At 43.8% G+C, this 11,314-nt stretch overlaps 1 long non-coding RNA gene across 1 annotated transcript; it reads right to left on the minus strand.

Annotated features, from left to right (window-relative positions):
* Nucleotides 1-385: 385 nt before the first annotated feature.
* On the minus strand, nt 386-6,097 carry LOC136284571 (uncharacterized). The gene is made up of 2 exons (XR_010719234.1): nt 6,014-6,097; nt 386-2,453 (listed from the first exon to the last, which is right to left on the minus strand). It is a non-coding gene; the product is annotated as an uncharacterized lncRNA (long non-coding RNA).
* Nucleotides 6,098-11,314: the final 5,217 nt, after the last annotated feature.

The raw sequence follows: 11,314 nt of genomic DNA on the forward strand, positions 1-11,314 counted from the left end.
AATGCAGCGCTGGGCGACAGGGGGACCATTGTCCCGCCACTGCCGCGCCAGTCAGGGTTTTAGTTCTTCCTCTTATACAGTCCGGTTTCCGGCGTGCGTGACTTCCTTGAATAGTACTCTGCGCATGTGCGTCTCTGTTGCTGGGGTCTGCTCTTCCCCTGCCGCGTTTCAAGACTCAGAATCGCTGACTTCCTGGAAAATATTGCTTACAACCGCAAATTATGCGAGACTACCTTTATCACTTAACTTGTCACCCATATCCTGGATTTAATGAACAAACATATCAGTAACAATATCCCCCCTTTGTCTTTAGGTTAATTTATGTTGTGCATTAAATCACTTAAGCTCTTGTCTGCTCCATTCCAATCCATCTCCCGTTTCTCCCTTTCTATTTTCTAAGTCCTCATATTTTGCTTGTACCAGCAGCAAGTGGGCAGCTTCCAGTCGCGCTTTTACTATTGTAATAAGTTTGTTAAAAATACAGGGACCAAAAGTTAATACAAGAACTAGTAAAAATATTGGTCCAGCTATGGTGGACAGTAAGGTAGTCAACCATGGGGAATGATTGAACCAACTCTCATACCAACTCTGATGGGATTCTCTTTCTCTTTCCCTTTTTTTTTCTAGTTGTTTTCTTAGTTCTCCTAGGGTGTCAAAGACTATTCCCGTTTGATCTATATAGGTGCAACACTCTTCTTTTAAGGCTACACAAAGTCCTCCCTGTTGCCAAAATAATAAATCCAGGCCCCGTCTGTTTTGTAAAACTACTTCTGATAATGAGCGTACTGACTTAGTTATGCAAGGGTGCTTTCTGCTGACTGGATATGGTTAGTGGGGAGCCTGTAGCCTCAGGGTAATTTGTAACCGGTGTTAGCTCTTCATCCTCCTCTAAAACTCTATTCGGTCCCATACCATAGGTATCAGCTGGGGCGGGTTCTTTCTTTATCACTATTAGGTTCCCTCTATCACGCCCAGGTTCCCAATGTCTAATTCCCCAATATTTTCCTAATACCCAGTCAGGGCTCTCTGGATTTATATACACATATTCACAAGTTCCTAAGTAAGAAATTTCTCCAGATGGTCCTAACCAATGCTTTGCACACCCTGTGGGACCAAATCCTGCTCTAATAAATTGATCTGCACCTCCCCCTGGAGTCCAATCGGAAGCAATAGTCTCACAGCCCCAATACCCACAGTAATACTCCCCTGGGTAATTACAGTAGCTCTTTCCAGGATTTGAGGCCGGACACATATAAAACCCAGTTAAATTCAAAACTCTCCCGCACTATTCTATGTTTGTCATGTTGCATAACCCAGCCTTAAAGGCTGGGGTCTGACTGGTCACAAGGGAGTCTAAAATTTTGTAGTCATTCATACGAATCAAGGACCATTTGAAAGGCTGGTGTGTTTGACCTCCTGTCTGCCTTACCCATAGGGATAATAATAGTAGTGACAGTAACAGTTGTCTACAGGTGGCTTTTTCATTGTAACAGTGGCTTGTTCCCATCTCATTTTCTTCTTCCCTGATTTTAGTCCCAGTCCTTGGACATTTCATTTTCCATGACCTCCTGGTTCCACCTATCCCAGGGCGACTTCCTCCACAGTTTTCTCTCCCTCTGCCTCGCCCGTCGACTCGGTTGCTGCGAGCCACGGGGAGACCCATCTTCTCGGCAGCAGGGATATTCTTCAGGAGGGGACTTTCGCCCTTTCTTTAAGGATCTCTGGATATAGGTGTTCCAGTTGTGGTCTTTAACCTGAGGAGCGTCACACCTTACTTCTTTTACCCGACGGCGACACACTCCAGCTATTATTTGTGCCACAAAAAGGACTGGTTCATTGGAATGGTAACAATATAGTTCGGGATTTATGCCTTCTGCAAATATGTCCCACCACTCTTTAGAGTCTACTTGTAATTCCCCTTGAGCTACTTTCTGAGCCAATACCAAATCAGTAAGCTCCCGCTGAATTTCTAGACAGAGGCAGCAAACACCTCTCGGGGGCCTGCCTCTGTGACAATGGGTCCACCACCTGTTTTCACAAACTAAACATTGGTAACATACAAAGGGGTAACAATTCCCATTACAATAAGAATCATTACATTTAATACAAACACAATCAGCATATATATTTCCCTTATGATCTCTTTCAAGCTCTAGTTGATATTCTATCCTAAAAGTTTTATACCAATATTTTCTATTCATCAAGAATGTCCTTTCTTAATTTCCTGTTGCAGTTCCCCGAGTGAGTTTCAACTTTAAGTCTCCGGCTGGGCTGATGACCTTCCACCTAGGCTCGGGCACTGGTCCTTTTATACGACTGGCGTGAGTCCATCCCCGCTCTGCTGTTCGTACTGCTGTATTTGTTGTGAGGAGCACCAGATATGGACCATCCCAATGGAGCTGGAGAGTAGTTTCTTTCCGAGTTCGGATTAAGACCCAGTCTCCCGGTTGCACCTGATGTAGAGTAATATTTAAGGGTGGTCTCTGCAATATCTGCCCTTTTTCCCATAACTTCTTCCTAAAGGCCATCATCTCCGTTATAAATGCTTTCATTTGCTTATCTATTATTCCGGGATGGTCTCGAGGCATACCTGCATCATACGGCATCCCATACAGCATTTCAAAAGGAGATATCCCCACATCAGATCGGGGCAGAGTTCTGAGATTTAACAAGGCCAAGGGGAGACACTTAATCCAATTAAGTTTGGTTTCTAAAGTTAACTTGGTTAGCTGTTTCTTTAATTCTCCATTAACTCTCTCTACTAACCCCGAACTTTGAGGGTGCCACGGGGTATGTTCTTCCCATCTTATTCCAAGGGCTTCTGACAAGGCCTTAATAACTTTTGATACAAAGTGTGGCCCTTGGTCTGAGTCTATACTTTCAGCTACTCCATACCTGGGCACAATTTGTTCTAGTAACACTTTGGCCACCGTGTGTGCAGTGGCCCTTGCGGTTGGAAATGCCTCTACGAAGTGGGTGAGGTGGTCTATTAGTACTAACACATACTTGTATCTTCCCACCTTGGGAAGTTCAGTGAAATTTTTTTTTTTTTAAGAGCCCGCAAGATGGCGTATAATTCACATGCTTGGGCTGACCATGACGGACTCAAGGGTCCTGCTTCTAATACCTCATAATCCTTCCCTGCTACTAGTGCATACCCTGATCTACGTCTTCCATCCACTATCCGGGATGAGCCATCCACAAAAATTACTTCTCCCTCTGAGAGCCCCTCCTCCTCTAAATCAGGCCTAATCTTAGTCTGTTCCTCAATAGTTCGGAGGCAATCGTGGGCCAGTTCTTCTGATGGTTTTGGTTCCCCAAATAAAAACTGAGCAGGGTTTTGTAAAGATGTAGTTTCTAATGTTAAATTCGGGGCCTCCAGCAAGATTCCCTCATATTTTAATAATCTGGAATCAGAGATCCATTTTTCAGCTTTTTGCTGCAAAACACTCCTCACATTGTGGGGGGGATAATACCTTAATGGTACTATTGAAGGTTATTTTTCGAGCCTCCTCTGTCATTAAGGCACATCCAACAATGGCCTGTAAACATGTGGGCCAGCCCCTACTCACAGGGTCTAATAATTTAGACAAGTATCCTATGGGCTTCTTTTTCCCTGCCCAATCTTGGGTTAATACTCCATATGCTGTCCCATTCTCTATGTTGGCGAATAGATAAAATGGTCGATTTAAGTCTGGCAAACTTAAAACTGGTGCATTTGCCAATTCTCTCCTTAATGCCCAGAGTTGCTCTTCATCTGTCTTTCCCCAGCTTATACGATTAGACTCGGTGAGCTTGGCATATAAAAATTTAACTTTACTACTGTAGTTTTCAATCCATAAGCGGCAATATCCCAATAGTCCTAACCATTGTCTAACCTGTTTTTTACTTGCTGGAGGGGGTAAAGATAAAATTCCCTGTACCTGTTCCGGGTCAATTGTCTTCTCTCCCTTCTCAATGTAGTGTCCTAAATACTTTACCTTTTCTTCTACAAATTGTAATTTAGATTTTGATACCTTCAGCCCCTTAAGCCCCAGAAAATTTAAAAGTTTTATGCTTTCTTTTCTGACTTGATTTTCCATTTTTCCTGCTATCAATAGGTCATCCACATACTGAATCAGAGTAATTTCTGGGTCTGGGGTAAAATCTTGAAGAATCTGTTCTAGGGCTTGTCCAAACAAATTAGGGCTTTCTGTAAACCCCTGTGGAAGCACGGTCCACCTCAATTGTTGTTTGCGCCCTGTGTCAGGGTCTTCCCATTCAAATGCAAAATAGTCTCTACAGCTTTCGTCTAAAGGGCAAGCCCAAAAAGCATCCTTTAAGTCTATTACACTGTACCACAAATTTTCTGGCCCCAATTTACTCAAAAGGGTATAGGGGTTTGCTACTACTGGGAATCTGGACACAGTGCGCTTATTGATTTCTCTTAAATCGTGCACTAGTCGATAAGTGCCATTGGGTTTCTTTACTGGTAAAATTGGGGTATTAAATGGGGACATACACGGTTCTAATAGTCCCTGAGATATTAATCTCTCAACTTCGGGTTTCAACCCCTTCCGCCCTTCTATAGACATAGAATATTGCTTAATTTGGACGGGGTTCTCCGGGTTCTTGAGGGTTACTTTAAATGGCGAGATGTTTAGTCTGCCCACGGTCTCAGGGGTATACCAGACTTCGGGATTAATTTCTTGTTCGTCTTCAACCCTCAGGGCACATATTTTAATTCCCAGCTCCCCTTTTTTAACTTCCAAACCTATTCCTAATTCTACCATCAAATCCCTTCCCAAAAGATTAAAATCGGCTTCTGGGACTAAGAGAAAATTTCTCATACCTAATTTAGATTCTGTTTCTATTAAAACTTGTTGTATAATCCCTACCTTGAAGGGTTCTCCCTTTGCTCCAACCACATGGGCAGTATCTTTAGATAATTTGTACCCAGGGGGTATTTGCTGGAGGGTAGACCTCTCAGCTCCTGAGTCTACCAAAAATTCTACCTCCTGTGACTGGGGACCTAGTTTCAGTTTTATCAAGGGCTCTTTGTTCGTACGGGTCCCCAATACATAGAGCCCCTGACCCCCCTAATCTTCTTTGAATGCCGCCTCATCCTTTATCCTCTGTCTGCAGTCTCTTTTCATATGTCCTTTCTTCTGCAGTAAACAAAATCCTCAAAATAGACTGTATTTCTTAACAGTATTTGAGTTCAAAGGGACAGATACAAATCCTAGTTGTGGCTGGGCTCCTCCTATTGGCACTTCCCTTAAGGGGAGTAACTCATGTTCTCTTTGCTCCCTTCTCCTCCTTCTGACTGCGGCTCCGATACCTTCATCTCCAGGGGAGGGAGGGGGAGTAGGAGGAGGTAATATCTGAGGCGCCGGTGGTAATGGGGGAAGTGCATACGGGGGTGGTATTAGGGGAGCATCCTCCTCCTCCTGTAATTTTTCAGTCTTTTTATCTTTATGCCCAAACTCCATTTGGGAGAGATTGAATATTGCTACTCCCTGGTCCCCTGGGCGGGTGACCCATCCTCTTCCTGATTAAAGGGGACCTACCTACGTACCCACTGATTCAAAAATCTCTGAACCCATACTTCTGATGACCCAAACCTGGGCCACCAAACTGCCTTGGAGATTTGTCCTCCCCAGACTTCTACACAAAAGTGTATCATCTTAACTTTGTCCTTGTCCCCCGTGGTGGGATAATATTTCCAATTCTCTAACATAAACCCCAGCGGTGAATCCCTAGGAACCGAAGGGAGTCTCATGGGTGGAGGGGGCTTGCTTTTCCCCTGTCCCATCTTCTGGAATACCCTCTCTCAGCCGTGTGTGTACTCACTCACTTCCCCTTTTTCGTGGCCCAGTCCCTCGCGGGCGATGGGAAACGCACTACTTAAGGGTCCGCACTCACTTGGAGAATCTGGCTGCCAGTTCTCCTCTCACTCACACGCACACACGTTGTATTCCAGGATCCCAACCCAGCCCGGACGGGTTCCCCTGCACAATGGGCAGTTACTTACGCGTCTCCTGCGTCTTCGTCCGGACCTCGAGTGCACCGAGCTTATAGGGTTTTCCTTACCTTATTGTTACAAATTTGGGTTCGTTGGTAAGAGCGAGATCCCGACTTCAGAACCAGAGGCCGCCTGTACAGGCGGGGCGCCTCCCCTAGTCCCTCTGTCGGATCCGTATTCTTATCCGAGTCACGGCACCAAATTGTTATAGAGAAAATTTTGCACGGAATAGTCTGACACCGTTGCTTGTCCCAATCAAGGATTTTATTAATTACAGCAAGCGTAACAATAAGGTAATGCAGCGCTGGGCGACAGGGGGACCATTGTCCCACCACTGCCGCGCCAGTCAGGGTTTTAGTTCTTCCTCTTATACAGTCCGGTTTCCGGCGTACGTGACTTCCTTGAATAGTACTCTGCGCATGTGCGTCTCTGTTGCTGGGGTCTGCTCTTCCCCTGCCGCGTTTCAAGACTCAGAATCGTTGACTTCCTGGAAAATATTGCTTACAACCGCAAATTATGCGAGACTACCTTTATCACTTAACTTGTCACCCACATCCTGGATTTAATGAACAAACATATCAGTAACAGAAAGCATTCAGAGGGAATACATTTAATCCAAAATCACACCTTAAAACTGTAGCTCTCAATGTTCGCTCTCAGTTTACACAACTATTACACAGAAAAGTTTCCTTCAGTTTTTCCCCAAATTTCAAGTGTGATACAGAGCGCTTTGTCAAATCTTCCTGCTTTCCAGCCTTTGGCACCCTGAGGCATGGGATGACAGAAGGAGAGAGGGTGACGCTGCCCAGAGATGGGCTGACAGGACCACCTCCTCGGCACGGCCTCCCAAGAAGGGAATGCTCCCAACACTATCACTTCTTTGTCATCACATGTCCAAATGCCCTGTGCCCTGCACCTCCATGATCCTTGCTGGGATCAGCCCAGTGCCAACTCACACACTTGGACACATTCATTGCAGAGCTTGAATTCCAGGAGTTTGGCATCGAGGAGTCCAGGGTATGTGCAAGGTCCGTGTATGGACCCAGGAGACGAGTGGGCTGGCATGGCTGAGGTAAAACCACAACTTTTTTTATTCTAGATGCTGTAAAACAAAATCATCTCTCCTCCTCTTCTTCCTCCTCCTCCAATCCCGTAGTTATTTCAGCTGGAGTGCAAGGAGTGCATTTTAAGCCTGACTAATGGCAATTTATCTTCCTCCCACGAGGAATATTAGAGCCTGTTGATATGGAAGGATCTGCTGACCAGGCATTATGAGCATCAGGGGTTTGAGTCAGAGCATGGGGAGACTCTAGAACTGGGCTGCATGCCCAGCTGCCGAAGATGGGTGGAAAGACCAGAAAAAAAGGGAAGAGGACAGAAAAGTGTCAATGAGCAGGCTGTGCAGAGCCAGAGGAGGCATTTGCTGAGAGCACCTCTGAGTATCTACTGCGATTCTCGGGTATTTCTGTGTACTGAAATCCTTCCCACCTTATACACATGGAATAATCTTCAAGCATCATCCAGTCTCAGTTTGACATAGTCACTGAGTCACAGAATTTACCAGGGAGCCCTTACAGTCTTGACGGGAAAAGCAGGCACTTACAAGCACTGCAATATCATTTTAAATTTTTGTTATATGCTTCTAATTTCACTGTGCTCAGGTCGAATTAGCCTGAGGTCTGGTTCTCAAAACTATTAACTCTCACTGATTAGATATTGATATGGGCTATTCTTTTCTGAAACACCACCAGTTTTGCATGCCTTTGCATACCTAACTTGAGAGATCTGGAAGCCCGATTTTTTCAAGGCTCTTGGAAAAGCCACAGTTTTTTCAGTGTTTTGACATTGATTCTGTGGCTTTAAAAAGCTTCTGTCTTGAATTTCAAGTACGTAGTCATTGGTCATTTTGGAAAATCTTGTCTTAAATACTTACGGAAGGGGAACAGTGTCATGATAACGACCCATCAGAGGCAGGCTCATAAAACCGTAGTAAAGCACTTTGACAAAGAGGTTGATTTCCCTGACTGTGCTCCACCCAGTAACTGTGGCCTAATGTCCTTCCTAACTGAGGGGCAGGACACACAGTCTTTCCCAGTGTGTCTTTGAAACATCATGTCGGGAAGTGACCAGGGACATTCTCTTGTTTGCAGCGTAAGCTCTCTGAGATGGGACATGCCTCTTACTTCATGTCTATACAAGTGCCAGGTGCACTGCTAGAAAAAATAATCTGCGTACAGGAGAAGTGCCAGCAAGACTGGCAGCATTCAGGGGGGTGGGGAGCGGGGACGTTCTGCTGCCTCTCCTGAGGAAATGGAGTGAGGTTTCATTCCAAATGAAACGTGAGGAGATTGGCTTTGCAAACTTCATGGGTCACATCTTCTGTCTCGTGAAGTGGTGGGGGTCTCTATGGTGGTATGGCTAGTTTGGCCAAGGAGCAGCTCATGATCACCAAACTCAGAACTTGCTTAGCTCAGCTCACTTTCTCTGAAGCAAGTCAAAAAATAGCAGAAAACAGCAAATCATTCCCCTCCTTCTAAACCTGCTGGGTGGAGTACTTCACTCAGAATTCATTCCAATTTCTATTTACACACACAAGAATGTTTCCTTACTCTGGCTCACAGAATTGGTCCTCTCCAGTTCAAATTACAGCACACTTGAAGCTCTTGTTAGATCGTATCATCCATAGCACCTTGTGAGAACTTAACAGCATCCTAAACACATTCAGAATTGGAAAAAACTATGGAACAGGCTTCTCTACAACTATTTTCAGCTTGTATCCATAGGAATAGAGGTTGGATTGGGGAAAATGCGCTCTATTATTTCAAATAATGAAAATGCAGTGATTACTGTAAAGTATGTGCTTTGTTTTAAGTGGTCTGACACTCATTTCCATAGAAACAGAGAGAGGATAACAGCCCACTTGTTTGAACTGTCCTGTGGATTCTGTCTGTGTCAGAATGCAGGAATATAAAGCTTTTAAAAATGTGGGAAAGGCCTGGGGTTTTGGTCTTAATTTTTTTTTGTTTTGTTTTGTTTTGTTTTGTTTTAATCCTCAAAAGCCAAAAAGAACATTAGGGAACTTCTTGGAAATTTTATTCTGGGAGAATAGAATGAAAATGACAAATATCAGCTCTTAAAAAATTACAGGGGAGAAGGCAGGAAGAAAAAGCAGTAGGATGGGGAGAAGTGTACACACACACAGAAGAGTGAGAGAGTGTGTGTGTGTGTGTGTGTGAAAAAGTATTTCTGAGATATTTTTCTGACAACTCTTGTTATTCTACATTAGATCTAGTGATTTTTTTTTTCACTAATAGAAGATTTTAGGCCATCTAACTGAAGTATTTTATTTCAAATTACTATTTTCACATTCACTTTCTTTATTTCACATTGTTTACTTCTTAACTGACACACTAATTTTATCGGAATTTCCATACACTAAGCAATGATATGAGTTTTGAATTGGCAGTTTGGCTGAAATTCAGGGGAAAATGAATAACAAGGAGAAAAAGAAGTTAAGTGCTCAAATTTTGGCTTTGCTTTTTTAAAGCTTCCATGTAACAACACAATTCCTGCATTTCTGGCACAGTAAAATAATTCCTCCCCAAGTTCAAAAGAGAGAAACTCTCTGAAGCAGATGTGATATTTCTCTTGGATTCTAACTTCTGGACTTTCAAGTGATTTTTTTCCTTTGGGGAAAAAATGAATCCAATTCCTGTTGCTCATGAGGGAAGGACAAGGCTGAGATACTGTAATTCTACATGCTGAACATGTCTGGATTAGTTATATTGTCTTCCAGCAACTGAATGTTGCCAGCTTGTAGAAGCAGCTTTCAAGGCTGTAGCAAAGAGGTGCATTCTGCACATCATGATAAACACTTGCTCCCTTCCTGCCTTTGTGTTTTACACTACTGTCTCCAAGTTTTCTATTCACACACTACCCATCACAGGGGATAGCAGAGATTCGCAAAAATACTTTCTATATTTTAGGGTAGTTGGTTTTTAGGTTAATGTTGAATAGCAAAGTAGCCCCCATTCAGCGGGAAAAGAAAAAAAAAGTGTATATATATATCTCAGTGCCATTCCACTGAAAGCATGTCTTCAGTTCCTGTCAGCCACAGTGTCCGTGAGTTTTCCTTCTCCACAGGAAGGCTTCCCTGGAAGATGTGAACAAGCCGGAGCACCCAGCTGCCTCTTGCGCTGTCGTTCAGCCCTCCCCGCTTCACCTCTCTGGAGGTTACCTACATTTCAAACCTCTCCCAGTTCAGTCATTCCACTTGGAAACTGCCTTGGCCTTTGGGTTATACTTGCACAGTGCCAAAAGCATACCAGGCTCATTCCTGCGCTTTGGGATGGTCTTTTGCCTACAGCATCACCAGGCTAGAAAAAGTTACGTTATCTCACTGGGAAGATTCACAAATACTCATCAGGCAACAGCCCTGGCAGACCTTCTGATTCAAAGCCTTTCAAGCACAAGTATGGGATACTTCCCAGTTATTTTTGATGCTGTCTACATTCTTCTGCATTGGTTGAGCTTCAATGACCTCCCACAAAATTTGTTTGAATTTTAAAACCCCGCTGTGTTAAGAGATTCTTCCCCTACAAAACTGGGGGGCAGACAGTACAAAAGGTTTGACTGTAGCCATTTGCATTAAGTGTCCTTTGCAGGCTTTGACTATTTCCACCCACCCCTGAAAGAGCCTGGGAGACGGGCATTAACGGCCAATCATTAGGCCAATGGCTTTTTGAGATAACAATCAGGCTTGCCTAGTATCAATGAGACCTGTTAAAATTCAGTCTTTGCCTTGCAGAGTCATGTTGGGTTAACCGGAGCCGCAGGAGAAGAGCCTCATGCTATCATGGTCAGCAAATCTCGTTTATTTCAGGTAGCATACACACATTTATATCTTCTATAATCAGCTCATACATATTGCAAAAGTTAAGCTCAGGATTGGTGCTCAGACTAAAAGTCAGCTACGCCTCTTTCTACATTCCTTTGTGGTTACATTGTTTGAGTAAGTTTTAGTTTAACCAGGCTTCTCCCTCTTATCTTTCAGCTACAATGTCTTGTTATCGGTCTTGTTATCGTATAGCAGCTGTGCTCAAGGAAATAGAAGCTTACTGCCTTGCTGGTTTACATGAGAGTTCCTGTGTGCTCAGCAAAACTCTCTCATGTCTGCGTGACCTTTTGCAGCTAGCCAGTTATCCATCACACTCTCCACACTTCCCCCGTTTTCTTTTACTGCTATCATTGTCATCTTAAAATTATCAAACATTGACAATACCATACGCTGCAAACATTGCAACACACAAG

This window comes from Chamaea fasciata, unplaced genomic scaffold (assembly GCF_029207755.1).
Source record: "Chamaea fasciata isolate MVZ Bird 193981 ecotype frontalis unplaced genomic scaffold, bChaFas1.0.hap1 SCAF_1135, whole genome shotgun sequence".
Classification (NCBI taxonomy): Eukaryota; Metazoa; Chordata; class Aves; order Passeriformes; family Sylviidae; genus Chamaea; species Chamaea fasciata.